Here is an 18,823-nt window from a genome sequence, read left to right on the forward strand (position 1 = left end):
GAACCCTAAGAATGGGAGACCTCCAAGGACGTCTCCCATTCTTAGAGTTCCCATACATCGAAGTTGACTTGATGGCAAATAACAACAATAAACAAAGAGGCATGGACAAATGGGATGGTATCTAATGTCAGCAAAGTTGGCACAAGGTTTCCCTCCCCCCCAAAAGTGAACTGAAACAAATGTTATCCTAATGTTTTGAGGTAGCTGCAATCCTTGTTGTGGTGCAGTACTTCTTGGGTGTTGGAAATTTTATGACGAAGATACTACAAAAAACAAAAACAAAGGAGCTCCTCTCATTAAATTGTAATGCACTTTAGTTTTGCGTTAATCACTGCAAAGGAATCAATTACCAGTAAGTAGTTGTTTGCAGCTAGTTATATCCAAACTGTACTTGTGACATATCTTTGGTGGGAAGGGTGATGGACAGCTGTGCCTCTATCTTTCTTTGAGCCTTCTCTGGAAAATTGGAAGACTGTCAGCATACCTTCTCTTGATCTCTCCCCCTGCCCCCAGACTGTATATATCAATTTCTTTTCACCTTTCATCATAGGATTTGCCTTTAGTCTGTTATCATCCTTGTAGCTTTGCTCTGAGCCCTTCCAACATGTCAACACCCTTCCTGAACTATGGTGCCAGCTACAGATTATTCCAAATGTGGTCTTAATGCTGGCTAGAGCAGATTGGTCTATTGGGATCTGCAACAAGTTGGAGCAAGCTGGAGTTCTGCTTGAGGCTTCAGCCTTGTACATATATTTGTTTAATTCTTCTATCTCTCTGTGTGTGTATATATGTGTGACATGTTCAGGATAATGCAAGTCTTCTCTGTTGGTGATGTGAAAGTGGCCACATCACCAATCTGCCATGAATATGAAATATAGCTAGGGATGCTTCATTGTTCCATTTACCAAAGGCAGAACGAATTGCTTTGATTAATGATCAGAAATGCATACCTCATATCTCACATACCTGGCTTGTTCTAGCAGATTTTGTCTCTGTTCTTTCAAATCCTGCCCCAATCAGCAATACCCTTTGGAGACAATGAACAATATCCCTCCCTGTGAGCTATAGATCAGGCTGGTAATGGCTGAGCAGATTCAAGTAGAAATCCAGACATGAGTGAATGAATGAAAGAAAGAAAGAATCTAAGCTGCTTGGCATGGAGGCAGTGGGGGAAACAGCCTTTCTTCTTTGGGCACTCCCTGCAGCTCTGAGGCACTACTAGGCTGGAGAAAGGTCCTGATGAAGATGACTAATGGGGCCTGGATGCAGATCAAAGGCAAGGCAGACTTTGCTTGATCTCGACATGCCTGCACGTGCTTGCACAGAGAAAGCATTTCTTTGGATGTTTCCATTTCAGCAGGTCAGTGGAAAGAATCTCTCTCCAATGACAGATCTGCGGCGAGGCTGTGTGAGGGGCCCAGGTGTTAGGAGATGCAGATGGCAGACCCCAAAACTTGCATTGGCAATTTGAAGAAGAGTGGGGCCACTCTATGACTCTGGGTGTAATATATATATATATATATATCTCCATCTAAAGCAAAGGAAGGACAGAAAGTGTCTCCTGAATATTTGCTGACATGGAAAGAACAAGATTTGACCTGGATTCATGTCCGAGGGACTCACTGTGGTCTTTCAGCGCATGTGTGCTTGAGACAGTAAAAGCAAGCTCTCACGCAAGCCTTCAGCAGGAAAGAGCTGTAGTTCAGGGACAGAGCATAAGCTTTGCCAGCAAAAGGTCCCAGAGTCAGTCCGTGACTGGATTTGAATAGCCAGATAAGGCTGGAAAGATTTCTGTCTGAAATACTGGAGAGCTATTGTCAATCCAGTACAGATCAGAAGTGGATAGATATCAGGTTTGAAGGATCTCTTTGGGAATTTACCTTCGGATCTTAGATCTGCCAGCCAGAGCCTAATCCAAAAGACATTTGAAGAAAAGACATTAAAAAACTGAACCCAGAAATTTATTTATTGAGTATCAGAAATGAAGGTTCTTACAAAAATCTTTATTGGATAGCATAAACTCTCTTGATTTGAACAATATAAGAGTCAGAAATCCTTGGAGTATACTGCAGATCATCCAGAGATGTATTACCTTCTGCATGTCTGGCACAAGCCATATGTTCCTCCTCTTGAGCCTTGCTCATTCATGTTCAAAAGTCAGTCAGCCAGCCAGTCAGTCAATGCACTGATTAAAGATGCATGAGAAATTCATTCCATTGAGTCTTTAAAAATGGTTTATTTGATTTGTCACCTCCTATACTGAATTTGGGACTGGACGAAATCAGTGGAAATCTGTACTTTTGGGAGGTTTGCAATGTGTCCATGCCATCATCGTTCTGATTTCTGTAGATGGCTGTACAAAATGGACAGTGAAGAAAACTGACAGGGAGAGAATCATTTGAAATGGGTCGCTGGAGGAGAGTTCTGCAGACATTGTAGACTGCCAAAAAAGACAAATGAGTCCAAGAGCAAAATCAAGCCTGAACTTTCTCTAGAAGCCAAGATGATAAAACTGAGATGTCATGAGAAGATATGACTCATTAGAAAAGACCATAATGCTTTTTAAAATATATATTTATTAAGAATTTGCAGATACACTAAAAGCTATAGTTTCATAGATAAATAAAGAAGAGAAAGAGAGCACAAAACAGCCAGGAACAATAAAGGAAAAATTAAATTATGACTTCAGGCTTTCTTTCCTGGTGGCTATAAATCTGAATATATAAAGTCTAACTGCTTCAGATAAATAATATTTCATACACTTCTTCTATTAATTCAAGCCTACTAATGATCAAAATGTACTGTTATCATAGCATTCTCTTTTTTTCCTGCAAAAAGACAATTAGGGTCTTTCAAAAATCCCGCTAATGATTTTTCTCTGATCAGATAGTTTGGGTATCATTGGATCCTTCCATCTTTGAGTGTGGAGGAGTCTTGCCGCAGTGGTCATATAGCTTAGCAATCTTCCATGCTTGTTTTCCAGATGTTAATCTATCAATCCCAAAAGAAAATGTTCAGGTGTTAGTTAAATATTAATCTTCACAATCTTTTCCTTTAAACTATGTATCTACACCCATTTGTAAAAGCCTTTTCACATGTCCATCACATATGGCAAAATGTCCTTACATGTTGTTTGCACTTCCAACACACATATGAACCATCCTTATACACTTTGGCCACTTTTGGGGGGAGTCATATACCATCTTTACATCAGTTTATTGAAATTCTCTTTGAGATCATAACACAACATACATTTTAGTCCCTTTGATCACAACCTTTTCCGTTGTTCCATCTGTATGTTACATCCAAATTCCCAAGCCCATTTTTTTCTTTAACTTGTTCATCTTCCATTACATGTTTCGTCAAAAAAGTATACATTTTACCAACCAAATGTTCATAATAACTACATAATTGTAACTCAGATTCAATTTTTTTATCAAAACAATGAATATGTTAATCCACTTTAAATCTTTCCACTATTTTCCGGTAAGGAATCCGTTGTAGATTATAGCTCAAATGAGAGTAATTTCTCACTCCATTTGATTTTGTACTCCTCTACTTCCAAAAGATTTTGGTATGTTAGCCATTTCCTTTGATTATTATTTTCTTTCTATGAAAGGCTTCTTGTCTTGAGATCCATAAAGGTAAATTGAGGTACAATCTGGGTTTGTAGCTATTCCATATTCTTAATAAGGGATGACTCACATAATGCTTAGTAAAGTCTATATTCACTTTACCTTTATCATACTGTAAATATCCATGCCCTTCTATTTCTAATAACCTTTTATTATTCAACACAGTTCAGTCTTTCAACCAAACCAAACAACATGAAGCAAAGTACAATTTCAGGTCTGGTAAACCCCAATCACTCTCTTTATTCTGCATTTTAAAAATATTTTATATTTTAGTTCCTTCCATTGCCAAATAAACTTAGACAAATCTTTCTGCCATTGTTTAGCCTGGAATGTTATTTGTATTTCATACAATACTGGTTTTGATTGATGATGTAGAAAAGACAATAATGCTTGAGAAAGTAGAAGGCAGTAGGAAAAGGGAAATGCAGTATTATAGGTGACTAGATTCAACCAAGGAAGCCATGCCTCAGAGTCTGCAAGATTTGAACATTGTGACTTGGAGGTCTCTCATTGACAGGATTACCATCGGTTGAATATGACTTGACAACAATTATCAACAGTGTGTTCTATGAAAGAAGAACATGTTTGAACATTCACACACTTGGAAAATGTACAAAACCCCCTAAGCAGACTTTGTTCGATGGTGACTTATGTCTATTTGAAAAATGAATACCAAATTATATATGGATTGCGTTCCCCTGTAAAACAGAAAAATCTGCACAGAATCTGTACTTGGGACAAGAATCTGCATGTAAGACAAGGAAGATATCCAGGGCCCAGAGCTTTTCAGGGAACTAGATGTGGAAAGTGTAGCATCCAATCTGATTGAGGCTCTGCCCTGTGAAATTTGACCTACATGAGGAAAGGAACGGCCAAGCTAGAAAATGGGTTTAACAAATGAGTGCAAGGGAAGTGGTATGGACAGGATGAAGGAAACACATTTATAATCTGATGTAGATCTCACACATACATATACCCACATGGTGCCCATCAAAGAACACTCACATGAATAGAAAAGTGACTGTTACAGTTATCCTCTATATTTGATGGAAAAGAGCTATCAGTAATGAATAATCCAACACTGATTTGGGTAAGAGATAGCTATGAGTGTATTATGAGATAACTTATGAGTGTAGTATTATTTTCATCTATTAAATACTGAATGTAATGGGTGTCATTTACAGTGCTTTATAAATAAAGGTTAATAATAATAATAATAATAATAATAATAATAATAATAATAATATTTGTCTATGGCTTCAGATATAATGCAAAATAGTGGTTTGTTTCAATATCTGAACCTGAGCCTGCCAATGGTTGTTTAACAGCATGGCCTAATCCTGTTATATCTGAAGTCACAGGCCATTGACAAACCACAGTTAGGAAAAGTGGAAAAGTAAAGGACCTAGAACTGGCACTGACGGATGGTTACTGAACTGAATAGACTTTTGGATTGATGGCACTGGGATGGATCTGCGGGTAAATCCTTTTTGTTTGCCTTCTCCGAAGTCCATAAATAAAGTTAAGCCTGCTAAGCGGTAGACACAGAAGAGCCAAGTTCTGTCCGGCTTGTCTCCCCAAATTTATGGTGCTGCAGTTTCGGAGATCTAAGTGAGGTCTGGACTGCGTAGGTTTCTACTGGTGCCTAGAGGGAGAAAAAACTTGACTTTACCGAATCATATTTATCATCTTTAAGTACATTCTGCCTATGCAGGCCCATGTTCTCCTGAATCCATAAACATCTTTTTAACTAACTCAGCTCAGCATGGCAAGACCTCTTTCAGCAGTAATTTATATTTAACTTGTTCCATATGTGGAGCCTGTCGCCTTAGTGTCATTTCCGGGAAAACACAGGGGTGGGGTGGAATAGAGGTGGAGAGGGATAAGAGCAGTTATTTGGGATTTTTTTGGGGGTGGGTGGGTGAGTAAAGAGGGAGCAACATGTTCTGGCTTGCTGGAACAGGCCCATTGCCACTGCTGGCACGGCCGACAAAATCTACCCAGCGGAGCCAGCGCTCATTAATCATTCGAACTACTAAACTGCCAGCTCCTTTCAAGATCTTTCAAGAAGTGTTTTCACCCAAAATAGAGCTTGAAAATGCCCCGGCCCGACTTTCAGAACCTCATCAATCTGGCTATTATGGGGAGTGTCAGGCTGGCCCTGACAGACAAGGCTGCTCTGTTTGAGGGGCCTCCGACTCCCTCAACCTGTCATATCAAGGGCCTGATCAAACTGGACAGCTTCATTTGTACCTACAGACTAGATAAAAGGGCTGTTCATTGAAACAAATGGAAACGGGAGGAGGAAGGACAGAGCGCCAGGGTGAAGAAGCGATCTTTTCTGCAGGAAAAAACAGGGCAAAGTCTCAAATGGAGTGCAAGGCAGAGCAAAAGGGTACCAAACCGGTCTTCAAAGGGCTATATGTCTCTGCAGTACTCATGCCATGTTCTTTGGCTCCATTTCGACTACAGCTCTGAGAACCTTCAACAGAAATGGCTGGTGGCTGAGGATTCTGGGAGTTGTGGTCCAAAAACCACATGTACAAGCTTGGTTATCTGGTGGTACAGACTGAGTTCATATAGACAGTGCAGGCAATGGCATCACTAGGGTTAGCATCTCCTGGTGTGGTAACTCATCGTGTCACCCCCCTGCCCCATTGATTTCCTCCCATACCACTCCATTTGTTGTTAGCTGCCCTTGCATCGATTTCGACCCATGGATACCCTACGGATGAGACATCTTGAAGACCCCTGTCCTCCACTGCTCTTCCCAACTCCTGCAAGCTCATACTTGTCATCTCTCTTAATAGAGTCCATCTGTCTCACATGCGGCCTTCCTCTCTTTCTATATCACTCTACCTTTCCTAGCATTATTGGTTTTTTCCCCAATGATTCCTGCCTTCTCATGAGGTGTCCAAAGTATGACAACCTGAGTTTTGTTATCTTGGCTTCTAGGGAAATTTCTGGCTTGATCTGCTCCAGGACCCATATGTTTGTCTATTTGGTTGTCCATGGAATCCTTAGCACTCTTCTCCACCACCACATCTCAAATGAGTTGATTTTCCTCCTATGAGTTGATTTACTACACCATACAGAATCCTTGGTAATGTTTTTTTATACGAATGTTGCTCATAAATTGTAATTTGTGTATATCACTGAATGTAATGGCTAGTTGGGCTAGTTTGCCAGTTGTGATATATACAACTAGCAAAATTGAAATTATGCATTTACATTACAATACCACATGCACAGTCTTAGTGCATTTACATGTACATAGTTTCATGTGGCTAAAGTGAAATTTTGGTTAAACTGTGATGTTTTTAAAGAAACCAGATTAGCAACTGCTACCCCACAGCAAATATCACCTGAGGCCATTTCTTCACTTCACCTAGTGTGGAAACAGCAGCAATAAAAATTCACATTAAGAAGGTTAAGAGGTGATATGATAGCCTTGTTTAAATATTTGGAATGATGTCATATTGAGGATGGATCAAGCTTGTTTTCTGCTGCTCCAGAGAGTAGGAGCCAGAACAATGGATGTAAGCTACAGGAAAAGTTTCCACCTCAACATTAGGAGGAACTTCCTGACAGTAAGGGCTGTTCGAAAGTTGTACACACTCCCTTGGAGTCTGGTGGAGTTTCCTCCTTTGGGCCTTTAAACAGAGGCTGGATGGGCATCTGTCAGGGATGCTTTGATTCAGAGTTCCTGCATGGCAGGGGGTTAGACTGGATGACCCTTGCGGTCTCTTCCAATTCTATGATTTGTTGTTAACTGCCCTTAACTGACTCTAAGGCTATGATATCATGGACTTTTCTTGGCAAGTTTTGTTCAGAGGAGGCTTGCCATCGCTTTCCCCTAAGGCTTAGAGCATGTGACTTGCCCAGGGGCATACAGTGGGTTTCATTTTATTTAACAGCCATAAAACAAATAAATCTTAATGCAATGCAAAGTCCACCTTCATGTAGTCTCACTCTTCAGAATCCATATCTGTCCTCTTTGTAACTCTCTCCATCCAAGTCATAAGCTTTTCTGACTGTCATCCTCCTCATTCCAACTATTTTGCGTCTCCACCAATCACCAAATTCATCCCACATACTTTTTCTGTCCCTCAAGGATCAAGTTATGTAATGTCACAGTTTTTTTTTCTGGCTTGTTGATGGGCATGTAACTGAGTTTGTGATAGAAGTGAGTGTTGTCAAAAGCAAGTCCTCTTTGGCTTGCGGCTCAGTTCTTGAGAAGCCCAGTCCCAGAGCTGTGTGTCATCCTGGCTAAGACTTTGAACTGCAAATAAGAAAAACTCCATTTCAGATCTCTGCCATGAAATCACACATGGCCTTAGGCAAGCTATAGTCTCAAGCTTTACTCTCCACACCTGTGATTCAGGGGACGGTAATACTGGTTTACTTTATGAAGTTGTTTGGAACTGGCAAAACCACCTTTTATTCCTTGTCTAAGAAAACCCAGTGAAATTAATGGGGCACCATAACTCGATGGGCGACTTGAAGGCACATACACAGACAAGGACTGCAATGAAATAAAACACATGGAGCACCTGGACACATTTGAAACTTCCATGCAAATGACAAGCATGACTAAAAAAGAGGGCAAGGACTGGGACCTGGGATGCTCATGAGATTCTGTCTGTTCACATGAGAAAAAAAGTTTCTTGGAGCTGTAACCTGTACTGTCTGACAAAGGCAGGTCATGCAGATTATTCAGCAGGGCAGGGGAATAGGAGTTATCATTTACAAGGCCTTGGTTCGCTGGCTTCCTTTGGTGGTGAGAGAACAGGGTGACTGTTCTTTTAACTAAATATAATATAAGATAAATTGCTGCAGCTGTTCTGTCCCCTTCAGTGTTCTTCTGGCACTGAAAGCATTCTGAATAAGGGACACGCACTGTATTCTTTGAAGTTGTAATGTTCTAAAGAAAAAGAAAGACATAGCAGCACACCCTCTGGGTTACTTTCAAAGTCAGATGCAATGTACATTTGCGTATATTGCAAGAAACTAGTAAGCGAACAAGGTGTTTGTCTGCCTGTTGGCAAGGTGGGCAATCTGAGAATCAAAGCAGAAAGTAGAAGCACTGAGCCTGCCATCTAAAAACTGGTAAAGGGGAGGCAAAAGAAAAAGGGCTGAGATATGGACTGAGATATGGTCAACTGAAATATGTGCTGAAATATTTATAGAAGGCAAAGCCAGAATTCTGTCTAGAAGCCAAGATGACTAAAATGAGATTGCCATACTTTGGACATATCACGAGAAGGCATAAACTCACTAGATATGACAGTAATACTTGGTAAGGTAGAAGGCAGTAGGAAAAGAGGAAAATTGTATTTCAAATGGATAGACACAGTCAAGGAAGCAAGAGCCCTGAGTCTCTAAGTCTTGAGGAGGGCTGTTGGTGACAGGGTGACCTGAAGGGTCAAAGGGTCTCATAAGTCAAAATGAACTTGATGACAGTTAACAACAACAAATTATAGGTGGATGGATTGAGTTAAGGAAGCCATGGCCCTGAGTTTTCAAGACCTGGGCAGGGCAGTTGATGCCTGAGGCTCTTCGAGATCAATCATTCATAGGGTCATCTTATGATAAAATTAACTTGACAGCAATAGCAAGAAACAAAAATGGCCAAATGACACCTAGGAGCCAGAAATCCTTGCCGATCAACCACACATCACCCAGAAATCTGCCATTAGATCGAGATCTAGATCTGCTTTCTGCCTGCTCCTGCCAGAGAGTGTAATGTACTGCCAATACTTTTCTTAAAACCTTGCCCTAGTCAAGGATTCTTTGGCTGAGCAGTTGGATTCTTCAGATTATATTTGCTCTGAAAGACCCCCTTCTGTAGCAGTGACAATACCATGCTTTTGATTGCTTAGTTTCATGTGTGAAAGAAGTTGGTGAATGAATCTCCTTCCATTTGGGCAGGAAGCTTGACTCTGGATTTTGGTTTCTTCCAGCTTTACAATTTCCCTGAAAGTAGATTAATCCACGAACAGCTGGGATGTGCTAATTATCCTGTAAAGAAAAGGAGAGCCATTATCTGTAACTTACAGCGGGACCTCAGACTATCGCCATTCAACCAAGGGTCAATTTGAAGAAGAGACTGCTTCTGTGGAGACCGTTAATGGCACGGCATAAAAACTACAATGTGTTTTCTTAGATGAAAAAACTCCTGCTGAGCATTCACTTCCAAAACAACCCAATTCTAATCTGCAGCCTAGTCAGTTCCTAGGAGAAGATTTAAACCCTACAGAGACTGGTACTTTTCCCAACTCACTTTTCAAAGTGCTGCAGTGATAAATACTTCCCTTTGCTTCCCCTCTGGGCCCAGCCATTCCAGGAGAAGAATGCTTTTGCGGTTCCTTTCTGCTTTGCCAGTGATGCTTAAACCACTAGTTCAGCTTGCGCCTGTGACAAATCAGCATGTGGCTAGCAAATGTGGATCTTACTTATGCTGAAGACATTTTCTCTCTTTCTTTCTCCCCGCTCCCATCCCTTTCTCATTTTCTTTCCATTTGTGGGGTGGGACTAGCGACGTTTCCAAGCTGAAAATGTCATCGTAGCTGAAATAAACCAGAAACAAAGCTAAAGCATTAACATTAATGCTGGGGAGTGGGGGAAGACAGCTTATGCAGGGCCTGTCCTACCATTAAGCAGAATGAGGTAACTGTTCAGGCAGCAGATTGTACTTCTCCTGAGCCACCAAACTGTTTTTCTCTGCTATAGAGCTGTATGTGCTATGTGACTTCTCTTGACCCCCCCAAAGTCACCTGCTGCCCTCAGCTGGAAGGGAGAACATTGATGCATCATCAATGGTGAGATGAAATTGAAATCCCAGTCTAATTTGCTTCTCTCCAGGGAAGGAGTGGAAGAGCACCATCTCATCCTTTCCCTCCGTCAACACAACTTTTAAGGCTCTCCCTAAATTGTAGATCTTCCAAACGGACAACCTCTTGAGCGACCAAACACAGAAGTCACTACTCTGTCCTTTCCTCCAAAGAGCTTTTTTTTTTGTTTTGTGGCTAGAAGAAAAGGCAGATGTAGTGGGAAAAGATAGGGGGTGTTAGCAGGGGGCAAACTTGGTCATCAGGAAATTCTTTGAATGAGTGCAAGATAGACATTTTTGTCAGAAAGCATGCAAAGAGAATAAACCAATTCACCAGATTCAGGATGCATTATACATTGGCACTATTTTGGTCTGTGGGCAACTAGAAGTTGAAGTTGTTGAAGTTGTTATTGTCGTTGTTGTGTGCCTTCAATTTTATCTAACTTATGGCTTTATGACAAGGTTTTCTAGGACTGAGAGTATGCGTCTCACCCAGGGTCTCCCAGTGGGTTTCTCTGGGTGAGTGGAGAATCGAACCCTGATCTCTAGAATCACCATCCAGTACTCAAACCACCACACCACCACTACACACTACAAACCTTTGTTAAAAGTCCACATGAAAACTCACTGTTAAGTCATTTCACTTTAAGCATAGTCTTAGATGCGTGAACTGAATTATTACACTACTGTAGGAACTTTCTTTACAGTATCTTTAGCATGGCCAATTCAGGGGCAGCAGATTTCCAAGTCTAATTTCTAGAGATCTAAAATCATGGGATTACTGGTTTTGTGTCCTACATTTGGGCTTTCTGGGGACATCTTTTTGGCCTTTTTGGGAAACAGAAGTTGAGGTCCAATAGTGTGCATAGGTAGTGTAAACCGGCACTTAGTTAAGTGATGGTTCTGCTACATATACCATGCATCTGTTAAATGCCAACACTATGCAACCAATGGGAGTATCTGCAAACATGCTTTCTATCTCATTTCTGAAGTGGTATAGCAAAGGGACTGATAAGTAATTAATCACCAGCTAAGAATGTGCAACTGCTTTTGCAACAGTAACAATTGTACTACTCTGCTTACATAATTGTGAACTGAATGAGGACATTACATTATGACCAAAATGTATAATGTTATGTGTAAGGGATCTTATGTGAGCATAAAACATAAACAGGGTGGCAGCTAATAGATGCTGGACCAGTCAGGACTCTTCTGATAATTGTGCTTCAGAAACCATTGTAGGACAGGCTTTTTCCAATTCAATGGCAGCTACATATAGCAACTGAAAATGAAAATAAGGTCATCCATGGCTACTAGTCATGACAGTTCTATATTATCTATAGAAAATAACATTTCACCCTGTGCGAGAGGAATCCCGGTATACTTCCTTTGCCTTGTTTTGTGAGTGACCTAATCCAGAAAAAAAATATTGGAGGTTATGGAAGGCTGTTATTGTGAATCGAGTTAAAGAAATATCCTTTCCAAATGAAGTGGTCTGCTAAATGTTTCCATGAGACATTCTTTAGCTAGAAGAGAATTATGCCTCTCCTATTATTTGTCATGATATTAAACAGAGCGCTAACTGCTACCCATACATCATCGTCATCAAACAACGTCTGGTACTAAACAATAGATCTGTCTGAAAAGCTAACGTCAGCAAAGCCCTGCAGAAAATCATTTGTAGTGTGTTGCTATCCTGGCTATTAGGAATGAATATTTTAGTCAGTGGGAAAAGGGCTTTTCTTTCACCTTCACATTGGATTAATGCACATAGGAGGAGGACCACAAACATGACATAAAAGAAGCAGGCTATCTTCAAGGCTTTGGGCATTAGAGGCCAAATTTCAGCATTAGAGCACATACATGGCACTAGGTTCAATTCTTAGGGAAAAGACCTTCTTGTGGTTTTCTTGTGGTGCCCCTTCCCATCAGCAAACAGTGCTAAATGGATGAATGAATGATCCATGGCTATATCAAGCCGGTTTCTCTGATCTATCTGATGTAGAGAAGAAATAGGGAACTTGGGATAAATTTTTTGCTTACTCAATTTTTCCATACCTCTTCAGTAGACATGGCTCTTTGCTCTATTCTCCCACAATTTTGACCACCTTGCGAGACAGGTTTGGCTGAAAGATGCTAACTGGCTGACTTTGTTAGTCATTATTTTGCAGTATAACTTACAATAGGTTGGTTATTGTGAGAATAAATATATATGAAAAAGACTGGAGGGGTGAAGGTTGGGACAAGGGGTGGGGGAGGACTTTGGAAGAAATGGAAATATGTCTTCTGAACGCCTGCATCTGAGCAACTTTACTGCATACCCTCCAACTGTCCCATTTTCCAGATTTAATCCTCTGTCATCCCACCTTTCAGCTATTTTTTAAATATCCCACTTTTCTATCCGTTTCCCGTTCTCCCCCTTTGTCACCAGCTTAATTCCATTGCTGCAACTAAGTTCATAGTGCAAAAGCAATTTGTACTCAGCTCCATGGGGGAGTGGAATAGAGGAAATGAGGGGCAGAATGTTTCCCTTTCCAGGAGACTGAAGCAAAATCAAGCTGCTGCACCTTCTTCTTACTGGTGTGTTCTTCCTCATTAATGGCTTTTGCCATCTTGGCCACACTCTAATGTAGTTGGATCATGTGTGTCCCAGTTTTTACTTGTGGACTGTTGGAGGGTAGGGTACAACCTTGGTGGCGCCAGAAGAATTTCAGAGGTTTCCAGGTGCTGTGTTCTATGAAAGAGAAGTTTCTGCATGGTAGATATTGTCCACTACTTGTTATAAAATCTCTTTTTCTTTGCTATATTTGTCCACTTTTGCATAGGCAAAAATCTTCGTAACCATCATGTACTAGAATCAGACAGTTCCTAGATCAGATATTATCCCAGAGTCAAGTTTTGTCGCAGACCTCAACACGCTGGTGAACTTAAAATGTTGGCTTTCTACATTGCCATCTACACAGTTGTAACCAGTGTCATGAAATTCTAGCCATGTGTCATGTACATTTTCTTACTTTCAAACAAAACAAAACAAAACCAGTCAGCACAAAAAAAAAAAAAAAATGTTCCATCAAATCTTCTGAATTTTGCCCAGGCGATCTAACATACCTGAACGAAAACTATTCCATTCTGTTTTGTTTTGGGGTTTTGATTATTTAAATTAAATTAAATTTATTTATTTATTTATTTGGCAAACCATGATGCAGTGAAGCTGTAAGTAGTAGTGACATCCTTGGTTAACAGTCGATTAGCCATACTGAGGAGAAATGGAAGTTTCCTTCCATGCCAAATTATACATAGTAGAAATATATGTTTTGTTTTCATGTTTTATTTTAACTCATTTTGTTTTACTTTATTTTAGTCTTGTTTACTGCCTCGGGATGTAACACACTGGATTCTGTATGTGCAAACACTCCTTTGAACAGGGAACATTTTATATTCTGCAATGCACTGGCATTCTCACTGGAGTCAGAAAATACCTCCAGACTCACACATTGAAAGCTGTTTTATCCTAGTCCGCGAGGGTTAAAGTCTTCCTTAAAAAGAGCAAAGTTGTATTCATCCCTTATGGATGTGCTTGGATGTTCTTTTCTCATTCAGGAGATTCTAAATAGACACAGGCCTCTGCAGCCAGCTTTCCTTCGTGATGGATTACCAGAGAGACTGAGCAAGGATTTCGCACCTTGAGAGATCAGCTTGCATGTTCCAGGGCCCAAATAATTCATTTTCCACATTCAGATGTATAATGTTGCCTTTGTTAAGGCTGGGCCGCAGGGCTGAGGTTGAGCCAAAAAAGCCTCTGGCCTTTTGTGAGTGATCCTCTAGGACAAAAATTCTTTGCACATTTTCTGTTTAAACAGAAAGAGGTTAAATAATAATAATAATAAAAAATGCTGAAGTGCTTTAATTCTTTCTTCCTGCTCTTAGTACAGAGGAGCACACATGCATGCATGTTTCCATGCAAGCAAGTACATACATACATACACACACTACACACACACACACACACAGGGTCCTGAGCAAAGGCTGCAATAAATCAATAGGAAAATAGAGGCTGCCAGTTAGACTAAACAAGTGCATTTGCAAAGCTTGCTAACCCTCATTAATCACTCTGACAGCCCTAAAAACACATTTCCCCTTTAATGACTGTATTTGGATAATCAGTGCTTTTTCCTTCTCAGTTAGAGTTTGAGTTATGGACAGCTGGTGTTATTGCAGTCATTCATGGGAGAGCATGGGGATCAGGGTCAACCGGGAGTCAACTGCTGAAGGTCTTTCACAGTCCTGGGCTAGAACTGGGAAAGTTGTTGTTATGCAGTAAAGGGAACAGCAGCTCACTGCCAATAAGAATTGGAACACAGACTTCTGCTGCGTCCCTTCTATGTTATCCAAACAACTGCCCCCGCAGGGTAAAGAAAGACCACTGGCAGCCACAGCTGACTTGGATGAATCTCCTTTGCCTTTATAGTTGGTCTTTTGTTTTCAAGACCACTTTTCAAAGCCCACAGGTTTCTCCTCACTTTAGTGCTGCCAGCAAATTAATGCTCACCACATAAGTGAAAATGGAAATCCAAAGGCACAGAATGCTTAAGTTAAGCCAAATGCACTATATATATATATATTTATACACCTCCATGATCAAACGACAGGAGGAAATCAAATTGTACTGAAAACTTTCAAATGGAGGTTGTTAAGACAGAATGATTTATAAAGTGCCTCCCCAAGCCCTTATTAGAAGATGAATTTGGCAGTAACCAGGGTTTGCATCCGACAGAGAGTTCTTTAATACATTGGCGGCACAATCACTTTGTAGCAGATAAAATTGTAGAGCTTTGGCAGGCTGCAAATGATGCTTGGCAGCACTTTCCCCCCATGTTCCTCTGCTTGCAATGTAGAAAGGGAGATGACAATAAAGAACTTTTTTCGGGGTACTGAACAGGAAATAGTGGGCTTGAAAACCAGAAGCACCTCACCGTGATCCACCAGAGATAGGACTTCAGAGACCATCAAAAAGAGTAATGTTACATCTGCTTAACCCAGAAACGCTCCCGCCGCTGTAGTTTCCTCTAACAGAGATCCTGCCAGATATAATGGCTGTTTTGTAACAAATGCATTACATACATTTGGATTAATTGTCTCATAGGACCGAAGGGGGGGGGGGAGTGTTTTGCTGACACTGTTGGAAATGGCATGGAGAAGAGATGAATGGCTCAGTAAAGACTGAGTCTCCCTTATCTGGAATTCTGAAATTTGAAATATTCCAGAATGGTCCATGTGAGCGGCTGAGATAGCGACACCTTTGCTTTCTGATCGTTCAGTGTACACCAACTTTGTTTCATACACAAAACCTTTAAAAATATTGTGCATAAAATTACCTTCAGGCTATGTGTATAAGATTTATACGAAACATAATTGAATTTCATGTTTAGACTTGGTTCCCATCTCCAAGATATCTCACTGGACATTTAACTGGTTGTATTTAACTGATGGTATTTACATATTGTAAACTGCTTAGAGAGTGCTGAGTTCACTATTAAGCGGCATAGAAATGTAAATGCAATTGCTATATGCAAATATTCCAAAATCCCCCCCCCCCCCAAAAAAAAAACCCTCCAAAACAATTCTGGTCCCTAGCATTTCAGATAAGGGAGACTCAACCTGTGATAGTGTGAAGCACCAATGCCATACAAATGGTTGGTATGGGGTCCAATGGGGTAGAGATAAATCTGCATGCCAGGGCACTCACCTGCTGGGGATGCCGTATCTTTGGACATCTTGCTGAGCAAAGAGGTTGAACTAGATGATTGTCAATATCCTTCTCACATGATTCATGTGGCAGCTGCTCTGGATATTCCAGTATGAAGTTTAACCTGATGTCTAAGTAAAGGTGTTCTCGCTTCATGAGAAGTGAGCAGACGTCAGACCTCTGGTATCTGATTTGTTTTTCTGCTTAGAGTAGAGAACAATTGGTAGTGGCATAGGAGCAGGATAGACTCAAGATTTAAGGAACAAGCGCACATGCTCAGCTCAGAAACATGTTTTCAGTACCAGAAATGGCACTTACAATCACAGCAAACCCCATTCTTGGTTGTGCCTCCAAAGTTGCCTTTTCCCCCTCTAATCACAATAGCTGCTGTAGGGCTTGCATTTTTTTTTTGGAGGGGGGAGATGACTTTTTGCTGTTTGTTGTTAAAAGAATAGATTCTTTGCCATTGTCTTTCACAACCACACAACTGCAGCCCACAACTTTGTAGGGTTTTCCTTCTCCGTTGACCTTGCAGAGACCTACCCTTTCACAGTATGCTGTCAGTCACTCAGAAATGAACAAGAGGTCCCATATTAGCCTTCTACCTGGTTTTGCTTAACACTGGTAATCTGCTTAGTATGTAGCTGTTGGTTCGAGGGCTGTTGCCCATCCAGGTGTAGAGCAAACATAGACCTACACAAAGGTTGGTCCATGACCTACAACCTTCAGCAAAGTTCGCAATGTTTGAATCTTGAAGGCTCTATCCAAATCTATGCAAGGCCTAAACAACTAGAAGACATTACCTGCTTATCACATTCATAGGCAATTTATTTGAGCAATTGTAAGGCACCATTTGGGATTGTCTTTGTCAATTGTTGTGGTTTTAGTCTGGGCTATGCCACTGTAATTCACTTTTTATGGTTGTTGCAGATGTCAACATTCTTTACTAACTGCTCAACTGACCAAAATCCAGCTCAGAACCTACTGTTTAAGTGACACAGCCCTTGCAACACAGCCTTTGCTCTGAGTCATTGAAGAGTGGGGTAGTGGTGGTCAGTAGAGACAGGTCTACTGGAAGGACATCATTTAGAGAGACTTCCTATAACTTTCACATGAAGCTGTAGGAAAAATAACTGTCTGTTTCTCCATTGACTACCTGCAGTCTTCAACAAAATGGGTTCTAGGGGGATAGCATTGGGAGATGTAGTTATGTAGACATACCTATGTGCCACATATACATCTTCTGATGCTGGATTCCAGTCACTATTTCTTTAAATAATACAACTGTATACGTTAACAAAATCCTCACAACAACCCTGTGAGGTAGGATAGGCAAGAAAAATGTGATTTGCTCAAGGTTGCTCAATGGATTTCACAACATGGTAAGCATTTGAACACAAGTCTTTTATCCAAGTCAATATTCTAAGCCGTGACAGCATGCCACACTGGTTCCTTATACAAGTGTATGATAGGCTGCAGCTGTATTCAGTATGCAAAACCTGGCAGCAGACCCAGGTTGACTCGGTATAATGAGTAGAGTGACCCAAATTTGCTTTTTCTTCATGCATCACTTGCTCAACATAAGCAAGTGTTTCCCCCCCCCCCCGTAGCTTAGTTTCATTTCTACTCTAAGTTATAAGATACATACATAAGCCTTGATTCTGATAACTCATAGGATCTGTTGCTCTGCAAACTTTGGAGCAAAAATGTTCTGTAAAAGATTATTAATGCATTAGCAGCAAGAATAGTCAAAGATTATAATCATAAATCTCTGGGCTCAACAGGCATGTCTCAGAGGAAGATAACTGAGTCTTTTTTAGCCTCCACAATCCATTAGTGAACATGAATGGTTGTTTCATTTAACATGTGCATATTGTTAGTTTCAAATAAAAGTACAGTGAAACAAGTTGAATTGCTCTTCTCTTTTCTGGTGTAGAAGCTTATCCTAGTTCTTTGTGTTATTTCTGCTTCTGGGATCAAGGTTTCTGGTAAGGAAGTACAGTGGGCCCTTGGTATCCGCTGAGGTTTGGTTCCAGGTTCCCCCGTGGATACCAAAATACATGAATGCTAAAGTCCCATCATAAACAGTGGCACATGAAAATGGTGTCCCTTATATAAAATGATAAAATCAAGGTTTGCTTTTTGGATATACCTGTATATATATATATATATATATATATATATATATATATATATGAAGTTAACAAAGTGATTTCTCATTATGTTATAGCTGTAATGTAGTGATATATTTGTTATTGGAAAAGGCAATTAATTTCAAGGAGTGAATTATTTGCAGCTAGTTTTTCCAAGCTCTGACTTGTACAAATATGTCTCAGTTAACAAAGTAGATGTATTCCAACACATTACAATTAGCCCTCCATGGATTCTGCATCCACGAATTTAACCATCCATGGCTTATATATACATGTGTATATGTGCGTGCGTGTGTGTGTGTGTATGGCCATGGAAGGTTGAATCTGTGGATGTAGAATTCATGGAGGGCCAACTGTAATGTGTTGGAACACATCTACTTTGTTAACTGAGGCATACTTGTACGTCTCAGAGCTTGGAAAAACTAGCTGCAAATAATTCACTCCTTGAAATTAATTG

General features: G+C 40.5%; 1 protein-coding gene across 1 annotated transcript in view; it reads right to left on the reverse strand.

Moving 5' to 3' along the window:
* Positions 1-2,651: 2,651 nt before the first annotated feature.
* The window catches only part of ZNF703 (zinc finger protein 703), a 27,428-nt gene continuing 11,256 nt past the window's right edge, over positions 2,652-18,823 (reverse strand). Inside the window, exon 3 of the transcript XR_006104352.1 lies at positions 2,652-2,991. The gene's annotated coding sequence lies outside the window, so the exon portion shown is untranslated. The remainder of the gene's footprint in view (positions 2,992-18,823) is intronic.

The sequence above is a fragment of the Sceloporus undulatus genome, chromosome 6, assembly GCF_019175285.1.
Source record: "Sceloporus undulatus isolate JIND9_A2432 ecotype Alabama chromosome 6, SceUnd_v1.1, whole genome shotgun sequence".
NCBI lineage: Eukaryota > Metazoa > Chordata > Lepidosauria > Squamata > Phrynosomatidae > Sceloporus > Sceloporus undulatus.